General features: G+C 35.7%; 1 long non-coding RNA gene across 1 annotated transcript; it reads left to right on the top strand.

The window, feature by feature from the left end:
- Positions 1 to 3,056: 3,056 nt before the first annotated feature.
- On the top strand, positions 3,057 to 3,712 carry LOC132103566 (uncharacterized). The gene is made up of 3 exons (XR_009423406.1): positions 3,057 to 3,179; positions 3,295 to 3,339; positions 3,548 to 3,712. It is a non-coding gene; the product is annotated as an uncharacterized LOC132103566 (long non-coding RNA).
- Positions 3,713 to 14,031: the final 10,319 nt, after the last annotated feature.

Here is a 14,031-nt window from a genome sequence, read left to right as displayed (position 1 = left end):
ACATTAAAAAAAATGATAAGGACCCCTACCCAGCCCCTTCAACAGATCATCAGGAGATTGTCAGAAAAAGCAAGTGTCAGAACTAAAATAAGGGTGTGCAAGGATGGTTTTTACCAGGAACATAAGAATGGGCCTTTTCCATACAATGTGACATCTCAGCAGTTTACACAGTATAAGAAATATGTAAATGGTGGAACTTTAATTAGTTTATCAGAGGGAGACAACTATATTCTGTTCAAGGGAAATATTTATATAGTGAAAAACATTTTAAAAGACAAGGAAGCATCGCATCTAGTCTGTCTTAAATTCCAAAACAAGTCATCTTTTTTCACCTATCCCATTGATTCATCAATTCTTGATATATCCTTTGTGAAACAACCCGGGCAGTCATTGACTATTGTTCCTACACAGACTGTTTCAAAAGTCCTTCTTTTACAGTATAAGGATGGGTTTGTGGCATATCCTTTACTGCATACTGCTTGATTTCCCCAACCCCCCCCCCTTCTGTATCTGACAAATGTACAGAACCTACCAATCATAAAGAATAGTAACAATAAGACTAGGAAATATTTTGGTTTAGATAGATTTCCACTGGATAAGTAATAGAGCTTCAATAAATGTATATAGTTTGTAACACTAGATATATTGTTTTTTTTTTTTTTGTTTTTTTTTTATAGATGTATTCTATAGTTGTTTTTACTGAAAAGAATGAGACAGAGGTGATACCAAGTGACTGGCTGAGCATCGACAAAAAAATTTCCTTTTGGCCCCCATATAATGGTACAAAATGTAGAAAAGCGGTTGAAAAAAATGAAATTCCTGATGAAGAATGGAACGAATATATAACTGAATGGGTGGCTGAGTATGGTAAGTCTTTAAGGAATTAATTATTAATTATTACTGAGAAATATAGAGAAATAACTATTCAAAAATTAAAAGATGCTCCTTGTGAGTTATGCCAAGCAATTCTTTTCAAATGTTCAGATAATAGGCTTAGTGATGTTGTTTGTTTCTATGTTTAGATTCCTATGAAAAAGCCAGAAGAAAGCTGGTGAAGTTTTGTAAAGGCAACAGTTTGGAGTCTACAGATGAGGACAGTGTACGGAAAAGAGTGTATGTTTCCTCTGTTCTCTGTTCTCCTTTTATAGCCTACTGCTTTTATGCACTGCGCTTTTAAAAAAATTGATTACTCTTAATGTGTCCAACAGACCATCATCAAAATATGTAAATGGATTTACATCTAATACAGCCTCAGGAAGACCTCCAGTGCAGGCCTCAACAAGCTGGCTCCACACAGGTACAGACGAAAACATACAGTGGTTATTGCATCATTTCCCAACATAGCTGGTCACCACAGATTCCTTAAATCCAAGACTTGGGAATATGGTCCCCTTAGAATTAATTAAATGAACTTCCTGTGTATAAGCCACAGGAGAGTGTTTTATGCAAGTAAAAAAAAAACATTAATACTATATTAACCGCTCTCGTGTATTAACCTGAAGAAATTTAGCAAAATAAATGTATAAACTCCAGCTAATAGTTGGGCAATTACAGTACAAGGTTATATCTGACATTTCTGTCAAAATTGAGTTGTAGTAAACTATATTTAATTCCAAGGGGACGATATGTTGAAAGGAACTTTTGAGCATTGGTCACTTTCCTGTTGTATAAAGCTCTGGACGGAAGTAAATGTTGTGATGTTTGGCAATGTATTATACATTGTACGGATTCTGTCTCTTACTGTTCCATATGCAGAGACAATGGAAAGACCAAAAAAAAAAAAACTTCTGCAGTAATGGAGCCAAAAGACTGAATTTGCCAGCCATACCACCATTTGCACCATCAGCACCTGCTGTGACAGTCCCTGAACCAAGAAAAGATGGTACGTAGAATTATTCCAAACCTTTTACAATAGGTTTTTTTTTTTTTTACAGGAGTTTTTAGTAATTTCCTTTTTAGTCTCTAACATGGATTAGAAACTGTTCAAGGAACAAAATAAAATGTATGTAACCAAAAATGAGAATAAAACCAACTTCACCTGGCTAAGTTGTACTATTTTCAAATGATAAACCTTTTAAGCCCTGCTTTTAAAAATTAGCCTTAATATCAATGAGCTTTGATTTACAACCACAATAAAAATAAAAAAAAACTGGGGATTTTAGGTAAAATGCAAAATAAAAACAAAGTTCCAAATCTTGTAAAATCATATTTAGCTGAAAAAAACACATAGACAACATATCAAATGTTGAAAATGTCAAATTTTACTATTTTATGGGAATTGTAAGCACATTTTGAATTTAATGCCAGCAATACGTCTAAAAAAAAAAAGCTGGGATAGATTCAACAAAAGGCTGGAAAAGTTATGTTATGATAGACAACTAAAGAAGAGATGCAGACTCTCTCTTTATATGTTCAATTCTGTGTAGTTATAATGTTGCATCGTATGTTTGTCTGATTCAGAAAGAGAACTCCGGCTCTACCAGATGCTGGAAGAGATAAAGGGTCAAGTCAGGCAGAATACGCTCCTCCTTCAGGCCATTATGCGAAGAGAGAATGCAGCTGAAGTTGTAAATGAGGAGTTTCAGTTTCCATTAAGGAGCATGACAGGCATAAAAGATCTGGAGGATAGGCTGTCAAACAGAGACACACAACGTTCTTTAGTAAATTCTAATGATGTTCTGTTACTTCACTTAAAAGAATACTAACATACGTAGAGAGAGATCTAGATTTACTGCTGCTTAACACATGATTTTTTTTCATAGACAAGATATCTTACCAGCTTGGGTGGAACATCTGCCAAAGACATTGTCCACAGAATCATGAGGGAAATAATAACCAATGAGTTGGCCAACAATTTTAATTGGCAAGGGAGAGGACAGAAGAGCCCATTTTCTACACTCTTGCTAGCAAAAGTTGTTATAGGTGATATGTTTTAAAAAAACATTCAAACATTCAAAACTTAGACATAACTTTGAAATAGCAAACGAGGAAACAACCCCTTACAGTCTCACATAATGTGTCATTGAATAAAATACAATGCAAGTCAATGAAAGAATGCCAATTAATCCATTAATCAAAACAAGGAGCAAAAGTGGTGGAAGCCGAGGAAAAAATAAAAACCTGGCTGAAGTATAGTGGAGACCGAAATGGAGGAAGAAAAAAAAGAGCAACAGAAAAAGGTACACAAGCCCTTTTATGCCTGATCAAATATGTTAGAAATTATTATATATATTAATATATAAGTTTTAAGTAATTTACATTTTGATAATTACTATATTTTTTTCTTTAACACAGAAAAGCAGAAGCCTCAAGCAGATTCCAGCAGCTGTGAAAGTGAATGTAAGAGTCTTCCAATGATTGTTTTTTCTTCCTCTGTCTAACCCCACCACTAAACAGAGGTGTATTTCATCTTTACTAGGCGTACACTGCATTAAGATGATGAAAATTTTGTGCAGGATTTTTTTTTTCTGTTTTGGGTTGTGTAGTTAAAATAGAACGACAAATCTTAAATGTTCTAAAAAGTTGTTTGTATGTTGTTTTTTTACAGGAGTATGCTGCTACTTCTCCTCCGCTCCGTCTTCATCATCAGAGCCACACACAATCTCTAATTTGCTTCAAAAAACTCTGCAGAATATGGAAGAGAATCTGCACATTTTCTCATTAAACTGCAATAAGTTAATTTTGTTACCAATAAATTCATTTTTATAACCAATTCAGTTTGTCTGTTGTGCCATCTCTTAATGCAATTCAACAATGAATAGGCCATGTCACAATCTTAAAATTTGAGTGTAAGGTAGGTAAAGCATATTTATTTATAAGTTTGCAGATTTACTATTAATGAAGTTGACAGATGGTTAAAATAGGCTATATTTTTAAATTTGTTAGGTCTGCTGGCGGTCCAATTACATGGTTGGCCCAATGTTGTTTTAGTGGTTTTTAAGTTGGCAGAAGGTTGGTAAGGTATTTTTAGGTTGGCAGAAGGTCTGCTGGCCGTCCAATAATATGGTTGGCCCAACGGACAAAATTACGTTGGGCCAACGTCAGCACCCAACGTTGGCCCAACACAACAACAGTCGTTGGGCCAACGTCTGTTTGCTACCTGGGTAAGTTCTTATGCTGGAATTCCGTAGAGTAACACTGGAACAGCAGAGTATACGAATCTGGAAATCACAGAGAGAATGTAAGCAGGTCGGTTCCTAGTTCAAGGTTCGACGGAGACTGGATGAGAAGTGTGCTCTTTTGTAGTGCTCAGTGGTGTGATTGAACGACAGGTGCAAGTGGTTAATAAGGTGATTTTGATCTTTGTGCAGTGGGTGTGAATGAACCTGATTGATCCCTGACACAGTTCTGCTGCTTAATATTTTTTCAGAACATGTGATACTTTTTTAGGATATTTTGATGAATAAAAAGTAAAAAAAAAAAAAAGAAGCTATGTTTTTAAAATATAAATATTTTGTAATAACAATATACACTACTGGTCAGTAATTTGGGGTCAGTAATTGTTTTTAAATAAAATCAATACTTTTATTCAGCAAGGATGTGTCAAATTGATAAAAAGTGATAGTAAAGAAAATATATTATTAGAATATATATTATTAGATGTTTTGTTTTATTTTGAATAAATGCAGTTCTTTTTAACCATTTATTCATCAAATATATTAGACAGCAGAACTGTTTCCAACACTCATAATAAATCAGAATATTAGAATGATTTCTAAATGATCATGTGATAGACTGGATGTTACATGTGAGACTGAAGGCTGGAGTAATGAAGCTGAAAATTCAGCTTTGCATCACAGGAATAATTTTTTTTTTTTTAAGTATATTCAAATAGAAAACTATTATTTTAAGTTGTAAAAATATTTTCTCAATATTATTGTTTTTTCTGTATTTTTGATCAAATAAATGCAGGCTTGATGAGCAGAAGAAACTTCTTTCAAAAACATTAAAAATAGTAATGTTTCCGAACTTTTGGTCTGTACTGTATATATATATATATATATATATATAGGGTCGGACTGGGGTCAAAATGTGGCCCTGGACTTTCTGGCCCGCAGCGGCCCACCATATCATAATGCATCCGCCCCTGTTTTGATGTAATTTATTAACTTAATATTTAAGTAAACAGTTTGGGGATTTTAACCAATAGGGCAACTGATCCTCCGTGGGAAAAAAAAAACCTGTGTACAACAGCTGTTCATTTAGAAACATTCTCAACATTCTCCTAGAACTCACACTTTGCATTCAGTTAACAGATCCACACGAACCATGCATGAAATAGAAGTTTATAAACTCAAACGATAGATTTATGTGATATACAGATGAACTTGAAGTCTTTATTCATTCGAATATAAAGACTGTTCAATAATAGATAATCCTTGACTCGGTAATACAAATTCATGTTCCGATTCGTGAACAGATGATTCAGAAAAATTAGCTGTACCAGATAAATCTGTCTCTCTCTCTCTCTCTCTCTCTCTCTCTCTCTCTGTAAATTAGACTACGTGAAAGGGGGCTTGTTTCAAGATACGCAATGGAGTAGTAGACCAAACTAAACAGGGAGGAGGGCAAAACACTCACATCCAAACAAAACGCACTCCTTGTCGGCAGCGCGATTGACTCACTCATCCATTTGCTTAGAAAAGAGATGAAATATTATGATTTCCATAATTAAAAAAAAAAATATATATATATATATATATATATATATATATATATATATATATATATATATATTTGTGTACCGGGTGGGCCGGCCCACCGGGAAAAGTCCTGGTGTCCTAGATGGCCAGTCCGCCCCTGTATCTATCTATCTATCTATCTATCTATCTATCTATCTATCTATCTATCTATCTATCTATCTATCTATCTATCTATGTATCTATCTATCTACCTACATATATATATATATATATACACACATCCATAAATACATAAACATTTACAAAGAAAACAAGTAGATATAATTGAAAAAGAATACAGAAAATGAATGAAGATTTCCAGAGGGTGCAAAAAATAATAATAAAAATAGATCAAATATAATTAGAATAGACAGTGCTAGAGTTCGAGGGTCAAAAAAGATGGAAGAGATGTGTTTGTAGATGTCCCCCGAAGATGCATGTACTGCATGTAAAATATATTTTGCTTTGCAATATAACAATTTTAAAGGTAACAATGTAATTAAAAAGGCAATGGTTGACATGTTTCTAATAGTATTTTACCTGACAATTACTGTATCAGTTTAATATATTACACACTTTCCTTATACTGAACATATAGAATAGAACACCTTTATTACACAGTTTACTTTGAAATTGATCAGTGTCAGAAATTTTCTTTCCCATTAAGGGGAACTGATTTTTATTAACCAATTAAACAGAATGTCGTATTAGGCCTAAATATGTATGTATTCTTTTTCAATTATATCTACTTGTTTTCTTTGTATGTGTTTATGTATTTATGGATGTTTGTTGTGTGTGTATATATATATATATATATATATATATATATATATATATATATATATATACTAGAGCTTGCATAGACTAGTCGAGTGATGGACTACTTCAACCACTAGTTGGCGCTGTCGGAAACAATCGACTACTCGAGCATGCATTAACCAAAATGCATGCACAGAGATTGCAAGTAGACTTGAATTTTAGGATTAAAATACTTTGTGTAGCTGTTACTTTCTGTGACTTTATCTATGTTGCATCTAAAATTAAAATATGTAATGTAATAATTAGGGGTGTGTCCGAAGCAGAATACTTTATTTGGAATGGCAACGATAATGTCTTCAAAAACTGACAAGGAATTATTCTGCCTGAATATTCGGCTGAAGCTGGTACAGTCTAGTGTTTGCTAGATAACAGTTGAGAGGGTCAGCGCAATATTATACACAGACCACTAAAGTCACGTGATAATTGTGTGAAGTGAATGAATGCAAGCTTTATAAATGAAAAGAGCGCAAATCAAACACAGCATTGCTGTTGCCTCTCTGTACATCTCTCAGAAATCAGAGCTTGGCAAGAGTAATATCACCTATAATAATACATCATACACATTATATTATTTATATATATTTAAAAAGCAATGATTTAAACCACAGACTACGATATGAAACGAATGAATGGAACAAGCACAGCGCGCTCACCAATCAAACAGCCGCGCTGCGCTTTTCAGTCTCTCAAAAACCAAACCAGTTCTCTCTCAAGAGCAAGCCAATAATCAACTTAGATACGGATACATTTACTTAGATACAGATTTTTTTAATTTGGCCTATATCTTTGCATCTTTATATTTTGCTGGTTTGCCTGGTACACGCACATTTGTTTAGTGACATTCACAAATGACTCGCTAGTTCTGCGTTATGAAAATGTGCGCATTGAATTGATTCAGTCATGTTCAAATGATCACTAAACGTTTGTCATGGTATCTCTCTTTGCATGATAAATATATTTTTAGAAATTAATAATTATTTTAGTTTAACGGTGATAACTATGAAAAAAAAGATGTATGACGTTCTATCCAAATGCAGATACGAATAATTTTGTAAGTGTTACAGATGTAAATACAGATACAAATACTGGCTGTTAGCCTACATGAAAATGTAACATATAATATCATAATTATGAGGTTTTTTTATTATTTACATATGTAATTAGGATATAAATTAATAAGCGTTTATTGATAAGAACTATTTCATGTCTTTTCATTTACAGTAGCATGAATAACTGGCATGGATAGAGTGAGTAGTAGAGTAACTCGAGTATTTTTAAAATAAGAAATCGACTAGCAGAAATCGGTAGTCGTGCAACCCCTAATATATATTTGAATATATATATATATATATATATATATATATATATATATATGTATGTATATATATATATATATATATATATATATATATATATATATATATATATATATATAGTATTTAATAATTAATGATCTACTTAAAATGCCCACATACCAAAACAAGAGCATTATTTCAAAGGACATTTCAACCATCTCTGATTTTTCTTATATCCTGTTATATTGTCATTGGATTCTACAGTATTCTAATGTTCCAGATATATGTTTGCGCTCTGCTTAAACACTGGGTTTTGTTTTAGGCCTAAACCATAAATATTTGACTGAAAGTCTATTAATATCTGTTTGCATGAACCTTAACTTTGAAATATTTTAACTGTTGCCCAACCTTCTACTTCTCAAACCTCGTATTTTCTATGATATAGTGCTAAAACATGGAGGAACATTGTGCTTTGTGAATCAAATCAAGTCACCTTTATTTATATAGCGCTTTAAACAAAATACATTGCATCAAAGCAACTGAACAACATTCATTAGGAAAACAGTGTGTCAATAATGCAGAAAATGCCAGTTAAAGGCAGTTAAAGGCTGTTCATCATTGAATTCAGTGATGTCATCTCTGTTCAGTTTAAATGGTGTCTGTGCATTTATTTGCAATCAGGTCAACGATATCGCTGTAGATGAAGTGACCCCAACTAAGCACGCCAGAGGCGAAAGTGACAAGGAACCGAAACTCCATCGGTGACAGAATGGAGAAAAAAAACCTTGGGAGAAACCAGGCTTAGTTGGGGGGTCAGTTCTCCTCTGACCAGACGAAAACCAGTAGTTCAATTCCAGGCTGCAGCAAAGTCAGATTGTGCAGAAGAATCATCTGTTTCCTGTGGTCTTGTCCTGGTGGTCCTCTGAGACAAGGTCTTTACAGGTGATCTGTATCTGGGGCTCTAGTTGTCCTGGTCTCCGCTGTCTTTCAGGGCAGTAGAGGTCCTTTCTAGGTGCTGATCCACCATCTGGTCTGGATACGTACTGGATCCGGGTGACTGCAGTGACCCTCTGATCTGGATACAGACTGGATCTGGTGGCTACGGAGACCTCGGAATAAGAGAGAATCAGACAAATATTAGCGTAGATGCATTCTTCTAATGATGTAGCAAGTACATAGGGTGTTATGGGAAGTGTTCCCGGTTCTGGTTTACCTAATTAATGCAGCCTAAAAATCCTTTAACGGATTTGGATATTAAAAGCATATTAGTATGTTATGTGTAAGCCAGGTTAAAGAGATGGGTCTTTAATCTAGATTTAAACTGCAAGAGTGTGTCTGCCTCCCGAACAATGTTAGGTAGGTTATTCCAGAGTTTAGGCGCCAAATAGGAAAAGGATCTGCCGCCTGCAGTTGATTTTGATATTCTAGGTATTATCAAATTGCCTGAGTTTTGAGAACGTAGCGGACGTAGAGGATTATAATGTAAAAGGAGCTTATTCAAATACTGAGGTGCTAAACCATTCAGGGCTTTATAAGTAATAAGCAATATTTTAAAATCTATACGATGTTTGATAGGGAGCCAGTGCAGTGCTGACAGGACCGGGCTAATATGGTCATACTTCCTGGTTCTAGTAAGAACTCTTGCTGCTGCATTTTGGACTAGCTGTAGTTTGTTTACTAAGCGTGCAGGACAACCACCCAATAAAGCATTACAATAATCTAACCTTGAGGTCATAAATGCATGGATTAACATTTCTGCATTTGACATTGAGAGCATAGGCCGTAATTTAGATACATTTTTGAGATGGAAAAATGCAGTTTTACAAATGCTAGAAACGTGGCTTTCTAAGGAAAGATTGCGATCAAATAGCACACCTAGGTTCCCAACTGATGACGAAGAATTGACAGAGCAACCATCAAGTATTAGACAGTGTTCTAGGTTATTACAAGCAGAGTTTTTAGGTCCTATAATTAACACCTCTGTTTTTTCAGAATTTAGCAGTAAGAAATTACTCGTCATCCAGTTTTTTATATCGACTATGCATTCCATTAGTTTTTCAAATTGGTGTGTTTCACCGGGCCGTGAAGAAACATAGAGCTGAGTATCAACAGCATAACAGTGAAAGCTAACACCATGTTTCCTGATGATATCTCCCAAGGGTAACATATAAAGCGTGAAGAGTAGCGGCCTTAGTACTGAGCCTTGAGGTACTCATACTGCACTTGTGATCGATATGATACATCTTCATTCACTGCTACGAACTGATGGTGGTCATATAAGTACGATTTAAACCAAGCTAATGCACTTCCATTAATGCCAACAAAGTGTTCAAGTCTAAGCAAAAGAATGTTGTGGTCAGTTGTGTCAAACGCAACACTAAGATCCAATAAAACTAATAGAGAAATACACCCACAATCAGATGATAAGAGCAGATCATTTGTAACTCTAAGGAGAGCAGTCTCAGTACTATGATACGGTCTAAATCCTGACTGGAAATCCTCACATATACCATTTTTCTCTAAGAAGGAATATAATTGTGAGGATACCACCTTTTCTAGTATCTTGGACAGAAAAGTAAGATTCGAGTTTGGTCTATAATTAACTAGTTCTTTGGGGTCAAGTTGTGGTTTTTTGATGAAAGGCTTAATAACAACCAGTTTGAAGGTTTTGGGGACATATCCTAATGACAATGAAGAATTAATAATAGTCAGAAGAGGATCTATGACTTCAGGAAGCACCTCTTTTAGGAGCTTAGATGGTATAGGTTCTAACATACATGTTGTTGGTTTAGATGATTTAACAAGTTTATACAATTCTTCCTCTCCTATAGTAGAGAATGAGTGGAACTGTTCCTCAGGGGGTCTATAGTGCACTGTCTGATGCGATACTGTAGCTGACGGCTGAATGGTTGCAATTTTATCTCTAATAGTATCGATTTTAGAAGTAAAGCAGTTCATAAAGTCATTACTGCTGTGGTGTTGGGAAATGTCAACACTTGTTGAGGCTTTATTTTTTGTTAATTTAGCCACTGTATTGAATAAATACCTGGGGTTATGTTTGTTTTCTTCTAAAAGAGAAGAAACGTAATCGGATCTAGCAATTTTTATTGCTTTTCTGTAGGATAGGTTACTTTCCCGCCAAGCAATACGAAATACCTCTAGTTTTGTTTTCCTCCAGCTGCGCTCCATTTTTCGGGCTGCTCTCTTTAGGGTGTCAGTATTCTCATTATACCATGGTGTCAAACTGTTTTCCTTAACCTTCCTTAAGCGTAGAGGAGCAACTGTATTTAAAGAGCTAGAAAAGAGAGAGTCCATAATTTCTGTTACATCATCAAGTTGTTCTGAGGTTTTGGATATGCTAAGGAATTTGGATACATCAGGAAGATACCTTAAAAAGCAGTCTTTTGTGGTAGAAGTGATGGTTCTACCATAATTGTAACAAGAAGTAGAATTTACAATTTTGGCTATATGAAGTTTGCACAAAATTAAATAATGATCTGAGATATCATCACTTGGCTGCATACTTTCAACACTATCAACATCAATTCCATGTGACAGTATTAAATCTAGAGTATGATTTCGACAATGAGTGGGTCCTGAAACGTGTTGTCTAACCCCAATAGAGTTCAGAATGTCTATAAATGCTGATCCCAATGCATCTTTTTCATTATCAACATGGATATTAAAATCACCAACTATTAAAACTTTATCTGCAGCCAGAACAGCAACACCTCCTCCCTTTGCCTTTTAGACGCGGCTCATGTTTATAACAGTAATCTTGGGGGGTGGACTCATTTAAAATAATTTAATCATCAGGTTTTAGCCAGGTTTTTAGCCATGGCTGCTAAACCTGACCGAACAGTACGCGCGCTCTCCAATTTGAGATTGTTGACAATGTTGAGGAGGTGTTCGTGCACCACTCAACAGTTTGATTGACGTACGACTCAGCCTATTGACTAACGCTTTTGTTGCTCTCCTCTGAACTATTGGACATAAGTTAACAGTACGCATATGGACGTATCCGTGTATTTATTAGGCAAGGTCGAATGAAAAAGCGGGACAGATGCTCAATTTGCATGAGGAGGGACAAAGGGTAAAATTGGTGTACAGTACAACATAAAGTGGGACAGGTGGTCACTCTATTCATGCCAGTTATTCAGCCAATAAAGTGTAGGCCTATGTATTTAAAAATTGTGTCTAGTAATATATAAATGACAAAGGTTTAATTGGCATCTTTATTTCAAACGACCCGACCGACCACGACCCGAATATCATTAAAAATATTTTTGGATGACTCGTAACCGTGGGTAATCGCGGGTGACCATTTTGGATCAACCCGCGCATCACTGATTCCCACCATATTTCTGATATGATCGTTCACTTTTACTTTAAATTCTTTTTCACAAGTTCATCAAACAACTGTGGTAAGAATATTTCATCAAGCATGGTGAGTATTGGCTTCTCGTGCTATTGTTATTTGCACCTCTTGCCAATGTACAGTTAATCTATCTTTGTCGCTGATGAGGGATTCACGTGTGATAAATGCAGGGAAATAGTTTGGCTGACAGAGAAGATTTCAGAATTAGAGACACACATCCAAACTTTAATTGAGGACAGTAAGAATGTTAGGGCTCTAGATACGGCTTTGGATGCGTCTAGTTCAGGGATTCCTGTACATTGTTCGGTTCCGGCAACAGAGCCCCTGCAGCAGGGCAACTGGGTGACAGTGAGGCAGCATAGTCGTGGGTCAAAACACTGCTCTTCTGTTCCGATCAAAACATTAAACAGGTTCTCCCCACTCAGTGATGCACTCACTGAGAAACCTGATGAAAGTGCTCTAGTTATTTGCCATTCTATTGTACGGAACGTGAATATAGATACACCAGCCACCACAGTCAAATGTTTACCGGGAGCCGGACGTAAATACAGTAAGATTGTTATTCATGCCGGTGCTAATGATGTTCGACTTTGCCAGTCGGAGATCACTAAAAATAACATAAAAGAGGTGTGTGAACTTGCAAGCATGATGTCAGACACTAATATGCGCTGGTCCACTGCCTGCTTACCGTGGTGACAAGATGCATGGCAGAGTGTCATCACTCAATGGCTGTATGTCTAAGTGGTGCCCGCAGAATAACAGAACAACAGACCTGTTGAAAAGAGATGGTCTTCATCCCTCTTGGGGTGGCGCCGCTCTTCTCTCTAGAAATATGGCAAATAGTCTTAGAGTTTAAACTTGACTAACTGGGGCCCAGGTCAGAAAGCAGACAAACTGGCTAAACCGACCGTCTGCTAGCTGCCTCAGGTCACAGAGGTCAGTTAATTCTCAGCACATAGAGACTCTTTCACATAGACATCACACTATAGAGACTGTGTCTGTTCCCCGAAGGAGAAAATACAAAAAATGTCCAAACCAAGTTAAGAGTAACAATTTAATTGAGGTTCAACAAACAAAAAACAGATGCAATATGGATAAACACATGATAAAGCTTGGCTTATTGAATATCAGATCCCTTTCTACAAAAACACTTTTTGTAAATAATATGATCACTGATCATAATCTAGATGTGCTCTGACAGAAACCTGGCTAAAACCTGATGATTACATTATTTTAAATGAGTCCACCCACCAAGATTACTGTTATAAACATGAGCCACGTCTAAAAGGCAAAGGGGGAGGTGTTGCTTCAATTTATAACAATGTTTTCAGGATTTCTCAGAGGGCAGGCTTAAACTATAACTCATTTGAAGTAATGGTGCTTCATAAAACATTATCCAGAGAAACAAATGTTAACGATAAAGAGATGTTAATGTGAAAACTTCATATTGCCAAAATTGTAATTTCTACTTCTTGTTACAAGTATGGTAGAACCATCACTTCTACCACAAAAGACTGCTTTTTAAGTTATCTTCCCGTTGTCTCCGAATTGCTTAGCATATCCAAAACCTCAGAACAACTTGATGAGGTAACAGAAACTATGGACTCTCTCTTTTCTAGCATTTTAAATACAGTTGCTCCTTTACGCTTACAGAAGGTAAAGGAAACCAGTCTGACACCATGGTATAATGAGCATACTTGCACCCTAAAGAGAGCAGCCCGAAAAATGGAGCGCAGCTGGAGGAAAACAAAACTAGAGGTATTTCGTATTGCTCGGCGGGAAAGTAACCTATCCTTGACCCCAAAGAACTAGTAAATTATAGATCTTAGTGCTGCGTTTGACATAATTGACCACAACA

Source organism: Carassius carassius, chromosome 24 (genome assembly GCF_963082965.1).
Source record: "Carassius carassius chromosome 24, fCarCar2.1, whole genome shotgun sequence".
Lineage (NCBI taxonomy): Eukaryota > Metazoa > Chordata > Actinopteri > Cypriniformes > Cyprinidae > Carassius > Carassius carassius.
The sequence above is the reverse complement of the archived record's forward strand: the minus strand, read 5'-3'. Positions and strand labels throughout refer to the sequence as shown.